General features: G+C 40.8%; 1 long non-coding RNA gene across 2 annotated transcripts; it reads left to right on the plus strand.

The window, feature by feature from the left end:
• Nucleotides 1-7,959: 7,959 nt before the first annotated feature.
• LOC122189335 lies at nt 7,960-10,784 on the plus strand. 2 transcript variants are annotated; one of them, XR_006181785.1, is made up of 3 exons: nt 7,960-7,985; nt 8,641-8,948; nt 9,066-10,784. It is a non-coding gene; the product is annotated as an uncharacterized LOC122189335 (long non-coding RNA). The 2 variants fall into 2 exon arrangements; XR_006181786.1 differs by having other exon boundaries at nt 7,962-7,985; nt 8,837-8,948.
• Nucleotides 10,785-11,789: the final 1,005 nt, after the last annotated feature.

Genomic DNA, 11,789 nt, shown 5'->3' on the forward strand with positions numbered 1-11,789 from the left:
AGAATTCTCACACTCAAGTTTAAAACAAGCAAACAAACCATTGTGTTTTCTCTCAATACTGCTAAGCAACAACACTGGGTTTCCTAGGGCTTCCTGCCCAACATGCCCAGGCTCCTCTCCCCCAGGAATCAAAGAGCATCCTTTCCCTTCCCAATCCCAACTGGCTGGGTTGGGCTGGCAGTGGGTGCAGGGCTACCAGTTGTGGGCAGCCAGCTGGCCAGTGGCTCTTGGCAGGGTCTTTTCTATCCCCTGCTCCCTCCTCTGGTCTTCACTGCTGATTTTCCCAAAAATGCCTCACAGTTTCATGCAGGCAGTTCAAGCTGAGGGCACAATTGTATCTTCAGACCTACACCGTGGACCTGAACTTCAATATTATTCTGCTCTAGGATCTACAGGGTAGATTTCGGCTCCAATATTTTTCTCTCTCTACAGGCACAAAAATGTGTGTGCCAGCAATAGCATAAAAAGTGTAAATGCTGCAAAAATATGTTACCATTTCCTCTCACTCTGCTGCCCAGTTTAGAAATTTGGCTGCAGGCATTCACTGCAGTTTGGAATTTTCTTTTAATATCGTTTTTCTGCAACTGTTTTCTTTTACATTTTTGAAACATTTTTAGTGCTCAGGAAATGTCTTAGAAGGGGAGCCTGGAAACAGAAGCACTTTGCTTACACATAGATCAAGAATAGGGTGAGCAGTGCCCCATCCTGCCAAAGAGCTTCAGTCAAGGGTGATCTTCTTAGTGGCTGAGAAAATATTTCGAGCTTCATGCACATTCAGTTCTTGGCCACTTTTGGCTGAGCAGTGACAATTCAAGTGTTGTGAATCTCTTTCCATAAAGTACAAGACTGACATCACCAATGCGTTTCCCATATGACAGCAAAGAGTTTCCAGATGGAAACAAGTTTCTAACTCTGTTGAACGAGCATGAACTGTAGCAGGGACAGAGAGGTCTCTGAGTCAGATAAAACTGCTATTGTAAAATAATAATAATAACAACATCAATAAAATACCTGGCTGAGAAAATATGAGAAGAGAAAGGGGAAAACTCATGTTAGTTTTATAGGGACTACTCACTATACAGCAGGTATAGAATCAGACAGATTGCTTTTGACAGAAACAGTAAACCATTGTGGCCTTGTGAGAAAGGTGGAGTACATTTAAGCTGATATATGAGATCACTTAGAAAACCATTTGTGTTCTCTGTCCTTTAGATTTGTTAATGATAAAAATACTAGCTCCTAACATACTATATGCAGATGTTAACTAATAATAAAATATTGCTCTTTTAAATTCTAAATTAATATCATTTACAAATATAAGACATTTGAAATACACACAGTTTAAAATCCAACAAGAGAGAAAAACAGGGAATTAGAGATTGGCTTGCACTTATGAGGCTACAACCTCACTGGGATCACAGAGACATGGTGGGACAGCTCTCATGCCTGGAATGGTCTACTGGACAGATGCAAGCTCTTTAGGAGGCACAGGTAGGATGGAGAGAAGGGGACATCACCCTTTACACAACAGAGCAATAGGGAAAAGCATGGATATCTATCTAGGGAGGATGGTATGTCAGATAAGGGTTTATGGGTCAAGATTAGCAGGACGAACAATGTGGGTAATGTTATGGTGGGTGTCTTCTAAAGTCTGCCTGTACAGAAAGAAGTAGGCAAGTCTTTCTTCTAAAAACTGAAAGAAGCCAAGAAGCCTCATGTTGACAGGCCCTGGACTGTATGGGGACTTCAACCACCCTAAAAATCTGTTGGAAGAACAACACAGCAGGGCACAAGCAATCCAGGTTTCTGAGGTTCAGTGGTGGCAACTTTCTCATACAGAGAATTTAGGAGCATATGAGAGGAAGCACCCTTCTGGATCTCAGAATAGTAATGGATGTGAAGGCTGGGAACATTCTTGTCTGCGGTGACCTTGAGATGGAGGAATTAAGGATCTGAGAGGACAGAAAAAGAGCAAAGCCTAGGACCACCACTGTGTATTCAGGAGAACACACTGGTCTGTTCAGTGGCCTGACAGGAATTGCCCCTTTGGATACAGTCCTGGAGTGAAGAGTTGTTCAGGAGAGCTAGCTGATATTGATGGATCCCCTCCAAACACCAGACTGGCCCATTCTGACATAATAAATCAAGCAAAGGTGACAGGATACACACTGAATGAATGACCTGCTCCTGACAAAACTCAAGGGTAAAAAGGAGGTGTACATCAGGTGAAAAAAGAGGAGCAGGTGACTTTGGAGTAATAGAAAGAGGACTGGAGAATTGGAGAATATTAGGTTGGGAACAATTAAGCAAACTGAACATTAATAAGACTTGATGAAATACACCCGTGAGTGCTGAGGGATCTGTTCAGTGTCACTGCAAAGCTACTCTCAACAATCACTGTGACTGGATAAGTTTACTGAGGACTGGGAGAAAGAAAATGTCATTTCTATATTCAAGAAGAGCAAGATGTGGGGAAGTATAGGCTGGTCAGCCTTACCTCAGTCCCAAAGAAAGTGATGGAACTAATTCTTCCAGAAGCCACTTACAAACAAATGAAGGACAAAAAGTTGATTTGCATACATGCATGTGAAATGCATACTTGAATGTGAAAACATTCCATCACCGGTAGGTGAAGACTGTTGCACTGCCATTCAGAAGGGGCTAAACAGTCGGGAGAAATGGGCAAAAAATCCTAGGAGTACTAGTGAAGGGAAACTCTTACACCTGGGGAGGAACAACCAGCAGTAACCCCAGAGATGCCTTCCAACTGCAGCCATTCTTTGAGTTAGTGATTCTTTTTTATTTTACTCTAGTTGAAACAAAAACCAACACTTTACCAGCTTTCATTATGATTTCACCTCAGAAAAATCATTTGAAGTAGATTTAGGACTATCCTATTAGTTTATCGGAGCTGGTTCTTGAACTAATGATTAATTAGAGGGCTCTGTGCTTGGGGGAGTGTCACATTTTGAAAGCGGCATAAATCTACTCCCAAACACTGAGATCATGAAACAGCCACTGACAATTTCTCAACAGTATTGCTGTTAACCCTACTGAGCTTGAAAAATGTCATTTTAAAAAATTATGCATTTGCTTCTATAAAAGTCCTTTGATTCTGGCTGGCTGTAATTTTTCTGATTCTCCAACCACTCTTAGAGTTTATAAGCTATGATTCTATATAAGTCAATGCATTTGCACTTCTGCAAAACTGGTTTGAGAAAAAAGTCTGACGCAGAACTCTCCTAAATTGTGCTTTCCTGCACACCATTAAACAGCTGACACACCTTGCTGTAAAAGTTTTCTGTTGGATATATGGAGCATTGGCACATTGAGTTACAACCAAGTTCTGAAGACAAATATGCATATTCAGACTTGCGGTCACTAAAGATATTTCAGATTTGTACTACTGAACCTTAGATCAGAACCATTAACTTCTACACAGTAACTTTTACATGTTTGCTCAAGGCTTTCGAGGAGCTTTGAAAAATGTTCAGTTGCAATAGAGCTACCAGGAACTACATGTGTGCTCTTTTAATCTTCAGCTAAATGCAGCAAACGGGGAGAACACAATGCAGATAGCTTGTTTTGCAGAAGCTATTTGAGTATCTATGGTAAACATGTCACTAGCACCATGATACAATTCAGAGGGGATGTACAAGGACTGCAATGTTCATATAGGAATGGTACGGGGTTAAAAGGGAATGTGTTCACTGAACTAATGTTGGGAAACTGAAACTGATAGTTCAGAATGTAAATTTTTATGCAAACATAAATAATGCAAACAGGTTGGTCTAAAAACTCAGAGCTTGTAGCATTCTTTTTATTTGCAAAAAGGCATGCAGAACTAGCAAACTGACCTTACACTGTATTATTGTTCATTGTCGTAAATTTAAAGCTGATTTTCACAACAACAAAAAATACTGACATATAGTTATACCATGCCTGACCTTGCTGAACCAGTTTTATCCTGTTTAAGCTGTAGGTGAGATTTGGCTCCATTCATGATACAAGCAACAACAAATTCCCTTAGGTAAGCACTAAGTTCTTCAACACAGATACAAGTTTTCATTTAGAGCTGATGGAAGAATAGTTTGTCCAATTACAAAATAAAATGTCCTCACACAAGCAAGCTCCCCAGAGGGGTATACATATAGTTCAGCTAATTTTCTGAGTTTTTCTGGAATTGCTACAACATTAACCCTTCAGAGGCACTTTTGCAATAACATTTTTCATTTTGTCTTCCCACCATGTACAGTGGGAAGAACCATGGAAAAATACCATCCTAGCTCTTCTGCCTCTTTAGCACTTTAGCACTTCTTTAGCACTTCTCTTTGGATAAAAGAAAACAACAATGCCTTTTACTGGACTTTGTGATAGAAGCATCCAAGGTTGGATATGGGAAAATGCAATGCTGTTAAAAAGCTTAATTAGAGCTGTTGTTGTTTTTCTGGTATTTCCATGGGCATTGTGTACAGATACAGAATGCAATGTGGCAGCTCCCAGCTCCAGTGCCAAGTTCTGTCATGTCTCCACCTACTAGAGATACTACGAATCACATGCTAGAGTAACTGTGGACTTTTCAGAAGGTGATTGGATCCAAGGTAGGATCACATCATTCCAGCTCTGCTGCAGAAGCCAGGGTCACCTGAACTACCAACTGCAGCCTGAAAGAGGATCTGCAGAACACTTCCCATCTCTCTCACCTACAAATGTACACAACATTGGGTTGGAATGCAATTGAGAAAGGTGAAAAATAACATGGCAAAACAACCAAACCACCACCCTGAATTTGATCTCAATTCTATATATAATAAACAGCCATAATACAAGTGTATTTAAAACAGAGTACTTGTCCCTCTCTACGTGCACTGCTGCAATACAATGCTCTGTATCTGTTTGCTACCTATGCTGTTTGTAAAGTAACAGGCAGTGTTTCTTGTTTGTTTTTAATCAGAGTAGTGTTTTTGTTAGTTGAAGTCCGCACTTCATTAATGTTCCCCTGCCATCATACCACAAAACTAATGTTTAGCCCAGCTCTGAACAAGATACTGGCTGCTGTTCTACCGTCATTAGAATGCATTTCGTTAATTTCCCACGTTCATATGGTATATATGACTAGACAACTAAGACAGAAGAAGTGTTTTCATATTTCACTTCAACACATTGTATTCTGGGAGCTGACATTTTGGCACAACACAGCACAGGCTGTAGCTCAGCAAAAGTATGATTTCCTTTGCGAGAATCTCATATACAAGTTGTTAATTGAAAATCTTTGCTCTGTGGTCGGCTGTACTGGATGAAGTGTAAATATGTGTCCCTGACACTTCGCCTGAGAGAAGGAGAGGAAGGAAGAAGGTTTTTTAAGGTTTTGCTAGTATGATATCTAAGGCTTGAATAAAAACCTTACTCCAGTAATTCAGTAGGCAGCAGGACAGGTTTAGGAGAAATAAGGATACCACATGTTAAAACAGTAATATATTTTTTATAAAATCAAAGCTGAAAAAGAATTTTCTGAGAGATTCTGAAGTGCTTGCTTTTAATTTTTTTCTTTTGTTTTCCCCTTCTGTTTCGCTACAAAAGTGGGAGCGCCATAGTGGCTGCGGAAAGTGAATTCATATTAATAAAAAGCAATCAATGGGTGTGTGAGAACATGAGGGTTTCCCAGAACTCAGTTTTGTAGAGGACTATATTTCCTCCCAAGCTTTCTGCTACTCTTATGCAGCTATCACAGCTCTCCCTTCCAAATCACTATTTCTGATTCATAGCACAGGCTATGAAAGAGGAACTGGCCTTGCATTTCTGCTGCGGTTGTACTCGGGTGTATTTGACTCATGGATGTCAAGTAATCTAGGTCAGCATCAGCTACACATGAGAGTTCTTGGGTGGTTTTACAGATTAAAACCATGCTACTAGCTCCTGGCATATTTTCCTTCATGAACTGATAACGGAAAAATGTGCACAACTCTGGATGATAGAAATTATTGAAGAATGATGAATACTTAAAACATTGTAAAAAGAAGAACTCCACTTTCTGCTGTGGTTGATTCTTGCAAATATAGTGTTAACCCACAGGGATCTGATCCCATCTTCTAAAGTATGGCCATCTACGTGCTGCCTATATGATGGGAGATCTCACATACGTGTGTACTCGTGTATTTATTCACCCATATTATCAGGTATTCCTCTCACTTTGAATTCAAATTTATACTCAGCCTCACAAAGCAGATGATCTCTTATGAGTAATAGAAATTGTGGAGTCACAGACATCTACTAGACTATGAGACCAGCCAGCTTTGGAGATCAAAGGATGTATATAGTCGGAACATCTTCAGAGCCTGATCTTTTTTCTTTTATTCTTTAATGAAGCTCTAATGAGGTCAGATTCACACTGCTGCAACTGACAGATCCATTTGCCTTACAGGTCTTAAAGAAAGATGGTAAGGAGAAAGGCACAAACTCAAAATGAAGAACATGTATAATCTCAGCTCTTTTGCTCCAAAAGTAATGCCTCCTTTTTATTTCCCCGGAAATTATAACAGATACAAAGAAAACAATAACACTACTTTTTAGAGCAAATTCTCAGCTACTAAACTCTACTTTTCAGTACAGTCATCCCATTAGCTATGCATCTTCACCACTGATGAATAAGAGCGTGCATGCTGCACTCATCAAAATTTGCACAAGCAGAGGTGACCCACTGTCACTTTTGCCACTGCTGAAATGCACCAGCCATCACTTCACTGTGCTGACTTCCACTGTTTTGTCTCCATAAACATTCAGCAAGCCTTGATAAATGTCAGTGGGTGCCATTTTTTCCACATACATAGAGAAATTCAGTGGCACAACTTTACTTCATATGCTCTCCCATGTCAGATGCCATTATATCAGACTGACCCTCTGCTGCCATCTGTCCCATGGCAACAACATGTAACGGGATATTGGTGGTAAGACTCAACTTCTACTGCCATCCCACCAACATCCACCTCTGATGTTGAAGGCTAATGTAATAAAATAGGTGCTATTGTCTTCAGAGCAGCCCTTGATTCCCTACATGTCTTTTTTTGTATCTTGGAGGATTGGAATTTCCCCTCTGGCCTACATGGCCTGATTAATTCCATCCTGAAGGAGACCAATGTGGGTGCCTTCCTCTCTGCACTGTCTCCTGACGAAGCCTAACTAAGCACCACTGAAGCCAGATGAGGCAGACCCAATTCTTAGAGATGGTGATTCACTGACATGATTCATTGCAGCCCCTCAGATGTTTCTGGGAGAACAGAACAATCTGGCACATGCACGGTTCTCACAGTTAACTCATGATGCACCCTGTGGAGCCAGTACAACCACAGGGACTCTGGACAGATGCAATCCTACTGATCCTACAGCATCCAGCCTTCAGAGGGCCTGCACTCACCCACCAGAGTGAGAGATTACACCCACACAACCACACTGATTTCACTTACATGACACTGAAGATATTATCCAGCCCTTAATGTTTAATCTCAAAGAACGCATGTTAAGTGAAATTAAATGTAACCTTTCTGTGAAATGTTGCAGCTGCCTCGTTAACTGAAGCTCTGCTCCAACACCATTCTCCTTGTTGTCACTATAAGGTATTTAAAATCTCAGCAGAAAGGGATACAGACTAAATCTCTGAAATCCTCTTATGCCATCCCTAAAGCTCTGTAGCTTTTCACAAACACTCCATGAATAGTTTTTAAAATATATTTTGGTGGCAGCACACAAAAAATCCTCCCAAAGGAACATTGAATATTGTGGTGGAAATGCTAAGTCACAGCTTGAAGTAGTGACTGAGCACCTGGTGGGGAGGCAGGGTCAACCTAGGGGAGCTCAGGTGCATACAAGACACCTGTGTGACTGCACCTGGTGGAGTCAGGATCCACCCCTTCCCAGACCTCATTTAAGGGCTGGCAGGGGAGGCAAGAGTATCTTCCTGGAGATCCCTGCCTACTTGAGGTCTTCTGAAAGTTAGTAGCTCTTTTCCTTTTTTTCCTGCATCTGTGGTTGTTACATTTGGGCTTGTTCTCATTTTCTGTAGCTAAGGACTTTGCCACCCTGCTATTCTTGTGGTACTTTCCATCCCACTGTAGCATTGCAACTATCTACAGGTTTAATTATTCTCCTCTTTTTTCATTTTATTAATACATTCATACAGAATATGTTCTCCTACTCCTCCTTCTTCCTTTCCTTTATGTCACTCCTGATTCATTTTCCTCCTTGGGAAATGAAGGATGTTGCTATGCACCTTAGAACTGATTATTTTACAAATTTCCAAGGAGCAGAAATATCTTTAAAACTGAAGTGTCTTCTCATAGGTTTTAGAAATCTAGAGAGGTGCGAAAGAATGCTACTTTCTTCCTCTACCTACATTTCAATCAATTCTTCTTTTCTATCATTACCTGTGTGCTCTGAAATGTGCAACTACATCTGTGTATGCAGTATGGTTAAAGTCTAAGTTTTCCAAACTCAGTGTAATTAAAGCTTAGGATAAATTTATTAGATCCCTACCAGAATCTACAGTGATCGAGGGTTATTCTATTGTCTTACTCTGCAAATTAATATGAGCAATACTTTGCAATCATGTTTGGTTTTAATTTCTGGTATCTTTGATTTATCAATTAGCTCCAGTTCACAAGCAAGATGAAGTTGACATGAATTTTGGCTTTGTGATGGCAGCTTAGCCTTTGTAAACAGGCTGGTAAATCAGACTCCCAGAACCATCTCTAGCAGAACAACTATTTGAGTTATTTCTGGATGTCTCTGAAAAGTATAGCACAGGATTTAGGTCACAAGATAAATACAATTAAAATTCCTCCAGATGAGATGTTATTTGAGTATCATCAGAACAGGATCCTGGATAGTTGACTCTTCTTGATGAATAGTCCTTTGGAGAAAAGAAGATAATTCATAACAGGATTGCAATACGACAGGTATCCCTCTTTACTAATACATACAATCATCTCTTTCCCATCTCTTAGTTGCTTTTCTCACTCTCCTTTGTGCTGGGGAAAATCTTTGCCTTAAGTGTTTCTGTGGCCCTTTTTCAGGTGATGAAAGGAAAATCCTTGATGAAGAGGAAGAAGTGGATTTTTGAATCTCTGATGGATGTAGGATGCCTACTTTTGATTTGCTGTCTTGGCTATATGCACCATTGCCCTCTACTGGCCAGGAGCAGAGCTATGATGGGTCCTTCCTGAGGCAAAGTAGCTCACCTTCCAGAAGCTACTTCAGCTCTGTGAAAATAACAGCCACACCAAGATGCCTTCTTTACTCTCAGAATGGAGCCAGGGATTTGCAGTAGCACTAAGTTAAGGACAGCTGCCCCTCTACAAGTCTGTACTTCCCACTTGGATAACCTCTTCATGGTGCCATTGTTTATTATCCAAAGTGTGCTTGAACCATATATTTTTAAAAAGTGGTTTTATGTTGCCATATTTCTAGGCAATTTTTTACTGTAAAAACAGAGAAATGCTTAACCTGCTGGAAAAACAGCACGATGAGCTGTAGGCAATCCAGGAGGTTCCTGGAAGGCATCAAGAATAACTTATTAAGCCAAACAATAGACAGCCCCACCAGGAAGGATGCAATACCTGTTGCTTATCAATGCAAGTGAGTTGGTTAGTGATGTCATTGGAAGTTGTCTGTGCTGTAGTGCTCATGCTGTGATGAAGCTCACACTCCCAAGGGATATGGGACAGTTAAAGAGTAAAATTAGGGTGCTAGCTTTTAGAAAAGCCAAACTCCAGCTTTTCAGGGTCAACAGAACTCCCTGGGAAATAAGGACAAGGGAGTAGAGTGCAGATGGCTTAAGGAAGCTTTCCTCAGGGCACAACAGGTCTCCATCGCCAGGTGTAGGAAGTCAGGAAAGGAAGGCAAGAAGACTGACATGGCTGAACCAGAACCTGCTTGCCAAACTGGAGAGCAAGAAGAAAATGCACAGCAGTGGACACGGGGACAGGTAACCTGGGAGGAGTGTATGAATGCTACTAAGCTGAGTAGGTATAGAGTCAGAAAGGCCAAGGCCCAGCTGAAACTAGACTTGATAAGGGTGCAAAGAAGAACAGGAAAGGCTTCTACAGGTATGTCAACCAGAAGAGTAAAGTTCAAGGTGTTTCCCCCCCTCTGCCTAGTGAGCAATACAGACAGGCTGGTAACAAGGAAAAGGCTGAGGTATTCAACTCCTTTGCCTCTGCTCTTCATGCATTCCATTGAGAGGATGTTCAGAAATTGAGGGCTGTAGGAGCATGTCCCTCCTAGTGTATGTGAAGATCAGGCTCACAACTGTATGAGGAAGCTGAACATCCAGGAGTCTATAGATCCTGACAAAATGTGTCCTAGAGTCCTGAGGGAAACAGCTACTGTAGTCACCAAGACACTCTCAGTGGTATTTGGGAAATCCTGGCAGCCAGATGAAGTCTCTGGTGACTGGAAAAAAGGAAATGTCTCATCCATTTTTAAGAAGGATATAAAGGATGACCTGGCTTCACCTGTGTGCCAGAAAAGATTGTGGAGCAGATCCTCCTGGAAGCTATGCTAAGGACAGGCTCTAAGTAATTTGATGTAGCTGTAGAAGTTTATTGCAGGGTAGCTGGATTAGATAACATTTAAAGGTCCCTTTCCACTCAAACCATTCTTTGATCCTATGCTTATACAGTTATCTTCTGGCTGATCAGCAGTAATACATTAAATCACACTGAAAAATTACAGTCAATTTCTGAACGTTATTTTCTTTTTTTTTTTTTTTAGTAGCACTGCAGTGACTTTGAGGAGCCTATAGTTTCTCTTAAGTTTGCTGTTTTGCTGTGCAGTGCTTCAGCAAATATCATCTTACCACTACAGCAATGGATTCTGAGAAATAGTCCTTTCAACTTTTCTGTCAGTGACACTTAAACGCAAAAAATGAAAACAAGAAGAAAAAGTTTGTCTCCTTTTCTACTTGCTCTGTTTGAAATCTTTCACTAAGCCTTCTGAAAGCCATTCAGATGTATTTATTTGTGTGTCTTGTGGATGCAGGAGTTGTTTCCAGATTGGTCATAGTTTGGTTCTATCACCTCCCTTTATTTTCCCATGTTTGCAGTGTCCTGCCGTGTTATGGAAGAAGTTGTGCTGATACAAAAAAAAAGATTTTTTTTCATGTTTTTCTTGCAGTGGATATTTTCCTACGTGAGTTAATTTCTACCTAGTGAATCTTCTGAGTCATCTAAATCAGAGGATACGAGCCTTTTCCTTGCTGAGGGCCAAGCAGACTTTTCACACACCTTTTGCAGACCACACAGATCAATGTTATTTTATAATTTGTGAGGAAAAAGCAATTTCTTCAAGACATATGGAATACAGTTGCTGGCTAATTCTGCTAGTGGCTTCTCACATATTTTCTACATGACCTTCTTTGCATGTTGGGCCTCCTTGATACACTACTGATACACTTCCTTGAAGAATGACTTCTCAAGGCTTTATTATGGGAAATACCCCAAGTAAGCATTCCAGGTCTGGAACAATTCACAAGGAATGGCTCTGAAATTACTTGTAAAGAGTAGCTCATCTCTGGCTAGGTGTTTATTTAGCCTAAAAAGATACCTGCTGAAGTGAGAATGATTACGTGTAATTTCTTCTACCAGCTGCTTCTGCTCCCTGCTGCATTCACTAAGGAGATGCTGGGCAGCAGCTCTCATGGATATCTGTCACTGGATGCAGTGCCACAAAAGCAGCCGTATTTGTGGAATCCATGACAGCTGAGAGTGTGTGAAGTCTCAGGCTTGTAGTCTGCAGGT

The sequence above is a fragment of the Lagopus leucura genome, unplaced genomic scaffold (assembly GCF_019238085.1).
Source record: "Lagopus leucura isolate 7727_CA_CO unplaced genomic scaffold, USGS_WTPT01 Super-Scaffold_73, whole genome shotgun sequence".
NCBI classification, from domain to species: domain Eukaryota; kingdom Metazoa; phylum Chordata; class Aves; order Galliformes; family Phasianidae; genus Lagopus; species Lagopus leucura.